The 9,422-nt window shown below is 52.3% G+C and overlaps 1 long non-coding RNA gene across 1 annotated transcript; it reads right to left on the bottom strand.

The window, feature by feature from the left end:
• Positions 1-1,714: 1,714 nt before the first annotated feature.
• LOC139785832 (uncharacterized) lies at positions 1,715-3,621 on the bottom strand. The gene is made up of 5 exons (XR_011722094.1): positions 3,298-3,621; positions 3,016-3,219; positions 2,701-2,920; positions 2,523-2,621; positions 1,715-1,864 (listed from the first exon to the last, which is right to left on the bottom strand). It is a non-coding gene; the product is annotated as an uncharacterized lncRNA (long non-coding RNA).
• Positions 3,622-9,422: the final 5,801 nt, after the last annotated feature.

The raw sequence follows: 9,422 nt of genomic DNA on the forward strand, positions 1-9,422 counted from the left end.
ATAAATTTTGTAGCTAAAGGTTCACTCTTTACAGTGGTATACCACATTTAACTAAAATTATTTATTTTGTTGTTAAAAATCGGCACCGAAAAAAAACTGACCTTCTAGCCCCGGTCTCCCCTACGCTTAATTGATTTTAATTAATTGTGATTATTGTATGGTTTTTCAAACTCTGAAAAGTTTTTTCCAATCATCTCCAAATGATTTCTAAACGATTGGATAAAATAATTTTCAATAATTTTAAATTTGTTTGCCAACTATACGTCGGTAGCCTTTACACGAAGTGGACGAAGAAGAAAAAAAATGACAGAGATTGTAGAGCGGTAGGTCAACTTGGTAAATCGACTTGGTAGCGTACGACAAAATATATCAAAGGGTTTCTCGAGGGCTTCAAAAATTCCAAAATTACCAAAGCTACCGGGGGCGGCTTCTATATTTCCAAAATCGCTTCAAATAATACCGGGTGGCTTGTAAATACTTGGAATTAATTCAAAATACTTGTAATTAATTCTAACTTGTATAGCGTGGCTATTAAATACTTGGAATTAACTCTAACATGTACCAGGTGGCTTCTAAATTATCAAAATCGTTTTTAATAATCCCGGGTGGTTTGTAAATACATGGAATTAATTTAAACTTGTACTGGCTTCTAAATAATTGGAATTAATTCTAAATCGTTTTTAATGATACCGGGTGGCTTCCAAATTACCAAAACCACTTGAAATAATACCGGGTGGCTTTTAAATATTTGGAATTAATTCCAACATGTATTGCGTGTGGCTTTTAAATTATCAACGTCGTTTTTAACGATACCAGGTGGCTTCTAAATTACCAAAATTGCTACAAATAATACCGGGTGGCTTTTAAATACTTGAAATAGTTGTAACATATACTGGGTGGCTTTTAAATTACCAAAATCGTTTCAAATAATATTGGGTGGTTTCTAAATACTTGGAATTATTCATAACATGTACCGGGTGTCTTGTAAATTACCGAAATCGCTATTAACGATACCGGGTAACTTTTATAAAATTACCAAAATTATATCCAAGTGCTACCGGTACTGGGTGGCTTTTAAATTTCGACAGTTCGATCCCAGGTAACCTCTTGGGAATCACGGGGAAATAACCCTAGAACCGAGTTCGCACCGCCCCAAGTAACTCGGTGATGGTGCAGCCGTCTGCTAAAATCAACCCCGCGGCCTATCTGCGAGCCCTCTCACCGAGGATCAAGGCGGCGATCCGCCAAGAGCTAAGGATGCGACGAGCCGAGGGCCCACTGAGACCGACGCCGATCCCGGGGATCCAGACCCTAAGAGCAAAAAGTCGACTTTAAGTCGACTTGAAGTCGACTTCTACCGAAACTGACTTGGCAGAGAAGTCGACATTTTTAAGGACGAAAGTCGACTTGAAGTCGACTTGAAGTCGGCGAATGTCGCAAAAACCACCGACTTAAAGTCGACTTCCCGTCATGATGAAAAGTCGACTTCCCGCCAACTTTTAAAGTCGATAAAATAAATCGCTGCGTACGTCTAGAGGTCGATTGTGTATCTTGAAACGAGGTAAAAATGACAAAAGTTAACAGATTTTACTAGATTTTGATAAATAAAATCAAAGATACGCTAATAAATTTTCTCACTTTTGTAATTTTTACCTCATTATTTCAAGATACGCAATCGACCCTTTGCTGGAGGGCTAAAACTGATGCATTTCGATTTTTTTTCATATATAGAATAATTTAATTATCTAAAAAACTGTATAATTACAATCCTAATGTTTTAGTCTTAATTACAAAGACGGCCATATCTGTGCCATTTCTGCGTGCGCGGATTCCGGCAGCCACTTCTGGTAAGCTGACAACAGAACTAAAATTAAAACATTCTAGCGTTAATCGCGAAACAATATGCAAAATTAGCTATATAAATATATATAATATATATATTATTATCATAATGTTGTAAATATATAATAATATATTGTTATATATATATATATATACACAATATTATAAATATATAATATCCACAGACTTTTATACTAGACCACTAACATCTATGGAAGCACTGCCGAAAAGCTGATGCGAATGCGAGATGCAAGTGGTACTGAAGGGTGCGGCCATATTGAATTAAGTCATTATCGGGTGTTCAGTTGCTCATGATGTGCGTTTATCTGCATTCGTTATTACAGTACATAACGAAGCAGGCGAATGTTTTTGTGTTAAATATTGGTACATGTTATCAATAAGTTGTAAGTCATGCCTTCGACGTGTAGCGTGTACTTGGATGCCGAAATCGAACCACTACTCCTGTAGTATTAAACCCTTTCTTTTGGACATTCTGTATATGCTAGACTATTGTATAGAAATCTTGTATAAAACCACTTGTATAGAATCTGTAGTATAGCATATCTTGACTAAAATCAACATGGCGGCAAGCATCACGGCCGAGATGCCTGTCAGCGGTCTAGTATTGTATAGAAGTCTATGATAATATCTAAATATTATTTTATAAATTAAAATCTCACATTTTTTTATCCGAACCCCAGATTTCTAGCAGTTTGTATTTGGACACGACTCCCTGCGACTGCAGCGTTTGTACTATTGCTTGAGTGCGTGGTATCAACCTGAAAAAATCATATTGAATTGATGTAATCTATTCGATGAATCAACGTGAAATCGAAAGGAGATAGAATAACGATTTACCTGGCCCATGACTTGATGATGCTCCCAGGTGTCGCGTCAGCAGCGACGGGACAAATTGTTTCAGCTTAGGGCACACTTGACCCTTCAAGAAGAAATACACGAACCACTTGACACCGTCCACGGATGATCTATACCCATCGATGGTAGTGCCCATCCGGCCTTTCCAGACCGGAATGTACCAGACACGCGGCAAATAATCTTCTCAATTCCTTGATTATATCTATAAATAAGAATAATATCCGATCATAATGAAGATTAATATCTTTATAAATATGTAGGAAAAACATTATAAAGCAAGAATTGTGATAAAAATACCTTGGCGGTGGATCAACCAATGGTTCACTAAGATGGCATAGCATGGGAGCGAATTTCGGCAATCATTCGGGTTCTATCGCCTTGACACCTCTCATGTACATCTTATTCGTTTCGTACACCTCTTGATAAACCACTTATTCCGGACTGATTTTCCGTAGAACGCACGAAGAATGCATGAACACAGGTTCCTCCATTTCTGGTGTTCTGAAAGATGGTTCAGAATGGAGAGCTGTCGCATTCAATAGGTCTTAATTATCGATGATAATAAATAACACACCATACCTAACCTGTAAGCATGTTTCCACTTGGCCTTAGCCTGATCCTCTTTTACCTCGTCGGGCGAAACCTTTCTCGCGACTTGATCCGCCATACCTGCAAGAACTATCTGGCGCAGCAATTTCGCTTCCATGTCGGTTGGTAACGGCATTCTGTAACAATTCCTCGCACTCGCGTAAGCTCTGCTCCTCCAGCCTCCTCGAGATTCGCCGCCATATTGATGATGCATGACGCGCCGCTTGACTTGACTGTTTTCCGTCTTTTTATAAGTCGACTGTTTAGAAGTCGACTTTTAGTCGACTTTCCGTCATTTTTAGAAGTCGACTAGAAGTCGACTTATAAAAGTCGACTTGCCGTCGACTTTCCGTCAACTGTGCTCTTAGGGGACGATCGGCGACTCGTCACCGATGCGTTCGCCGAGCGAACGCCCGAACGCCGGAGGAGCGCAGGGAGGCGGCGACAAGGAAAAACCGGCAGCGGCAACGGCGGAGGCGCTGACGATCCCGACGAGCACGGGCAAGAAGGAGTGAGCGCCATAGGAACAAATACGTGAGCGCCCACATACACACACACACACACACACACACACTGTGAATAAAAGAAACACATACACCCACACATACCCCATAGGTTATAGTCGCGTAGATTTAAGTTTGGTTATACGGTAGATATTAGAGTAAGCGCATTATAGATATTCGCCCGTATATATACATATATAAGACATTGGCGAGCATAAAGGCTCGAGCGCAATGACGCTGCGGGGTCAAGGCGTATTGCGGCAACGAGCCGACAACAACGCACATGGACGTACGAGAACGCGAACGCGGAAAGTTATTTAAGAATATTTTGTTTGGCTACAGCCACCGCGTAAAGCGCGTAAAGTAATAAAGGTTTGTTTGTTTTCATTACCCCAATAAGAGGGATTTCTGATTTCTGATTTGTGACTCGATTCTTATGTTTTGATGCGGCGCGACATTGAGATGGAACCGGCGAGCATGACCGACAGGCTCAGAATAAAATTAACGGAATAAGCGTGCGTATCGCGAATAACGAACGCGAACCGGAGGGACGATCGCGAAATCGATCTGGGATTATGTCGAGAAGGTGAAAGTGAGTCACCCAGCCGAGTTTCGAGTCGATCCGACCGGCGGAAGCCGAATCCGCGAACCGGAAGTCCGATCGCGGAGCCGCTCTAGGAACGCGTCAGGGAGGTGAAAGTGAGTCGCCCAGCCGAGTTTCGAGTCGATCCGACCGGCGGAAGCCGGAATCGCGAACCGGAAGGTCCGATCGCGAAGGCCGCTCTAGGAACGCGTCAGGGAGGTGAAAGTGAGTCACCCAGCCGAGTTTCGAGTCGATCCGACCGGCGGAACCCGAATTCGCAAACCGGAGGACCGATCGCGAAGCCGCTCTAGGAACGCGTCAGGGAGGTGAAAGAGAGTCACCTAGCCGAGTATCGAGTCAATCCGACCGGCGGAACCCGAATTCGCGAACCGGAAGTCCGATCGCGAAGCCGCGCTAGGAACGCGTCAGGATGGTGAAAGTGAGTCACCCAGCCGAGTTTCGAGTCGATCCGACCGGACGGAACCCGAATTCGCGAACCGGAGGGCCGATCGCGAAGCCGCGCTAGGAACGCGTCAGGGAGGTGAAAGTGAGTCACCCAGCCGAGTTTCGAGTCGATCCGACCGGCGGAAGCGGAATCCGCGAACCGGAAGTCCAATCGCGAGGCCGCTCTAGGAACGCGTCAGGGAGGTGAAAGTGAGTCACCCAGCCGAGTTTCGAGACGATCCGACCGACGGAACCCGAATTCGCGAACCGGAGGGCCGATCGCAAAGCCGCGCTAGGAACGCGTCAGGGAGGTGAAAGTGAGACACCCAGCCGAGTTTCGGGTCGATCCGACCGGCGGAACCCGAATCCGCGAACCGGAAGTCCGATCGCGAAGCCGCGCTAGGAACGCGTCAGGGAGGTGAAAGTGAGTCACCCAGCCGAGTATCGAGTCGATCCGACCGGCGGAACCCGAAACCGCGAGCCGTAAGTCCGATCGCGAAGCCGCGCTAGGAACGCGTCAGGATGGTCAAAGTGAGTCACCCAGCCGAGTATCGAGTCGATCCGACCGGCGGAACCCGAATTCGCGAACCGGAGGGCCGATCTCGAAGCCGCGCTAGGAACGCGTCAGGATGGTCAAAGTGAGTCACCCAGCCGAGTTTCGAGTCGATCCGACCGGCGGAAGCGGAATCCGCGAACCGGAAGTCCGATCGCGCAGCCGCGCTAGGAACGCGTCAGGATGGTGAAAGTGAGTCACCCAGCCGAGTTTCGAGTCGATCCGACCGGCGGAACCCGAATTCGCAAACCGGAGGACCGATCGCGAAGCCGCTCTAGGAACGCGTCAGGGAGGTGAAAGAGAGTCACCTAGCCGAGTATCGAGTCAATCCGACCGGCGGAACCCGAATTCGCGAACCGGAAGTCCGATCGCGAAGCCGCTCTAGGAACGCGTCAGGGAGGTGAAAGTGAGTATCCCAGCCGAGTTTCGAGTCGATCCGACCGGCGGAAGCGGAATAAGCGAACCGAAAGTCCGATCGCGAGGCCGCTCTAGGAACGCGTCAGGTTGGTGAAAGTGAGTCACCCAGCCGAGTTTCGAGTCGATCCGACCGGCGGAACCCGAATTCGCGAACCGGAGGACCGATCGCGAAGCCGCTCTAGGAACGCGTCAGGGAGGTGAAAGAGAGTCACCTAGCCGAGTATCGAGTCAATCCGACCGGCGGAACCCGAATTCGCGAACCGGAGTCCGATCGCGAAGCCGCTCTAGGAACGCGTCAGGGTGGTGAAAGTGAGTCACCCAGCCGAGTTTCGAGTCGATCCGACCGGCGGAACCCGAATTCGCGAACCGTAGGACCGATCGCGAAGCCGCGCTAGGAACGCGTCAGGGAGGTGAAAGTGAGTCACCCAGCCGAGTTTCGAGTCGATCCGACCGGCGGAACCCGAATTCGCGAACCGTAGGGCCGATCGCGAAGCCGCGCTAGGAACGCGTCAGGGAGGTGAAAGTGAGTCACCCAGCCGAGTTTCGAGTCGATCCGACCGGCGGAACCCGAATCCGCGAACCGGAAGTCCGATCGCGAAGCCGCGCTAGGAACGCGTCAGGATGGTGCAAAGTGAGTCACCCAGCCGAGTATCGAGTCGATCCGACCGGCGGAACCCGAAACCGCGAGCCGTAAGTCCGATCGCGAAGCCGCGCTAGGAACGCGTCAGGATGGTCAAAGTGAGTCACCCAGCCGAGTTTCGAGTCGATCCGACCGGCAAAACCCGAATTCGCGAACCGGAAGTCCGATCGCGAAGCCGCGCTAGGAACGCGTCAGGATGGTCAAAGTGAGTCACCCAGCCGAGTTTCGAGACGATCCGACCGACGGAACCCGAATTCGCGAACCGGAGGGCCGATTGCAAAGCCGCGCTAGGAACGCGTCAGGGAGGTGAAAGTGAGACACCCAGCCGAGTTTCGGGTCGATCCGACCGGCGGAACCCGAATTCGCGAACCGGAGGGCCGATCTCGAAGCCGCGCTAGGAACGCGTCAGGGAGGTCAAAGTGAGTCACCCAGCCGAGTTTCGAGTCGATCCGACCGGCGGAACCCGAATTCGCGAACCGTAGGGCCGATCGCGAAGCCGCGCTAGGAACGCGTCAGGGAGGTGAAAGTGAGTCACCCAGCCGAGTTTCGAGTCGATCCGACCGGCGGAACCCGAATTCGCGAACCGTAGGGCCGATCGCGAAGCCGCGCTAGGAACGCGTCAGGGAGGTGAAAGTGAGTCACCCAGCCGAGTTTCGAGTCGATCCGACCGGCGGAACCCGAATCCGCGAACCGGAAGTCCGATCGCGAAGCCGCGCTAGGAACGCGTCAGGATGGTGAAAGGAAGTCACCCAGCCGAGTATCGAGTCGATCCGACCGGCGGAACCCGAATCCGCAAGCCGTAAGTCCGATCGCGAAGCCGCGCTAGGAACGCGTCAGGATGGTCAAAGTGAGTCACCCAGCCGAGTATCGAGACGATCCGACCGGCGGAACCCGAATTCGCGAACCGGAGGGCCGATCTCGAAGCCGCGCTAGGAACGCGTCAGGGAGGTGAAAGTGAGTCACCCAGCCGAGTTTCGAGTCGATCCGACCGGCGGAACCCGAATTCGCGAACCGGAGGGCCGATCGCGAAGCCGCGCTAGGAACGCGTCAGGGAGGTGAAAGTGAGACACCCAGCCGAGTTTCGGGTCGATCCGACCGGCGGAACCCGAATTCGCGAACCGGAGGGCCGATCTCGAAGCCGCGCTAGGAACGCGTCAGGGAGGTCAAAGTGAGTCACCCAGCCGAGTTTCGAGTCGATCCGACCGGCGGAACCCGAATTCGCGAACCGTAGGGCCGATCGCGAAGCCGCGCTAGGAACGCGTCAGGGAGGTGAAAGTGAGTCACCCAGCCGAGTTTCGAGTCGATCCGACCGGCGGAACCCGAATTCGCGAACCGTAGGGCCGATCGCGAAGCCGCGCTAGGAACGCGTCAGGGAGGTGAAAGTGAGTCACCCAGCCGAGTTTCGAGTCGATCCGACCGGCGGAACCCGAATCCGCGAACCGGAAGTCCGATCGCGAAGCCGCGCTAGGAACGCGTCAGGATGGTGAAAGTGAGTCACCCAGCCGAGTATCGAGTCGATCCGACCGGCGGAACCCGAAACCGCGAAGCCGTAAGTCCGATCGCGAAGCCGCGCTAGGAACGCGTCAGGATGGTCAAAGTGAGTCACCCAGCCGAGTATCGAGACGATCCGACCGGCGGAACCCGAATTCGCGAACCGGAGGGCCGATCTCGAAGCCGCGCTAGGAACGCGTCAGGGAGGTGAAAGTGAGTCACCCAGCCGAGTTTCGAGTCGATCCGACCGGCGGAACCCGAATTCGCGAACCGGAGGGCCGATCGCGAAGCCGCGCTAGGAACGCGTCAGGGAGGTGAAAGTGAGTACACCCAGCCGAGTTTCGAGTCGATCCGACCGGCGGAACCCGAATTCGCGAACCGGAGGGCCGATCTCGAAGCCGCGCTAGGAACGCGTCAGGGAGGTGAAAGTGAGTCACCCAGCCGAGTTTCGAGTCGATCCGACCGGCGGAACCCGAATTCGCGAACCGTAGGGCCGATCGCGAAGCCGCGCTAGGAACGCGTCAGGGAGGTGAAAGTGAGTCACCCAGCCGAGTTTCGAGTCGATCCGACCGGCGGAACCCGAATCCGCGAACCGGAGGCCGATCGCGAAGCCGCGCTAGGAACGCGTCAGGGATGGTGAAAGTGAAGTCACCCAGCCGAGTTTCGAGTCGATCCGACCGGCGGAACCCGAATCCGCGAACCGGAGGGCCGATCGCAAAGCCGCGCTAGGAACGCGTCAGGGAGGTGAAAGTGAGTACACCCAGCCGAGTTTCGAGTACGATCCGACCGACGGAACCCGAATTCGCGAACCGGAGGGCCGATCGCGAAGCCGCGCTAGGAACGCGTCAGGGAGGTGAAAGTGAGTCACCCAGCCGAGTTTCGAGTCGATCCGACCGGCGGAACCCGAATCCGCGAACCGGAAGTCCGATCGCGAAGCCGCGCTAGGAACGCGTCAGGGAGGTGAAAGTGAGTCACCCAGCCGAGTTTCGAGTCGATCCGACCGGCGGAACCCGAATTCGCGAACCGGAGGGCCGATCGCGAAGCCGCGCTAGGAACGCGTCAGGGATGGTCAAAGTGAGTCACCCAGCCGAGTTTCGAGTCGATCCGACCGGCGGAACCCGAATTCGCGAACCGGAGGGCCGATCGCGAAGCCGCGCTAGGAACGCGTCAGGATGGTGAAAGTGAGTCACCCAGCCGAGTTTCGAGTCGATCCGACCGGCGGAACCCGAATCCGCGAACCGGAAGTCCGATCGCGAAGCCGCGCTAGGAACGCGTCAGGATGGTGAAAGTGAGTCACCCAGCCGAGTTTCGAGTCGATCCGACCGGCGGAACCCGAATTCGCGAACCGGAGGCCGATCGCGAAGCCGCGCTAGGAACGCGTCAGGGATGGTGAAAGTGAGTCACCCAGCCGAGTTATCGAGTCGATCCGACCGGCGGAACCCGAATTCGCGAACCGGAAGGCCGATCGCGAAGCCGCGCTAGGAA

This window comes from Temnothorax nylanderi, unplaced genomic scaffold, assembly GCF_030848795.1.
Source record: "Temnothorax nylanderi isolate EJ_2023f unplaced genomic scaffold, tnyl_v1.0 TNYL_tig0896_pilon, whole genome shotgun sequence".
Classification (NCBI taxonomy): domain Eukaryota; kingdom Metazoa; phylum Arthropoda; class Insecta; order Hymenoptera; family Formicidae; genus Temnothorax; species Temnothorax nylanderi.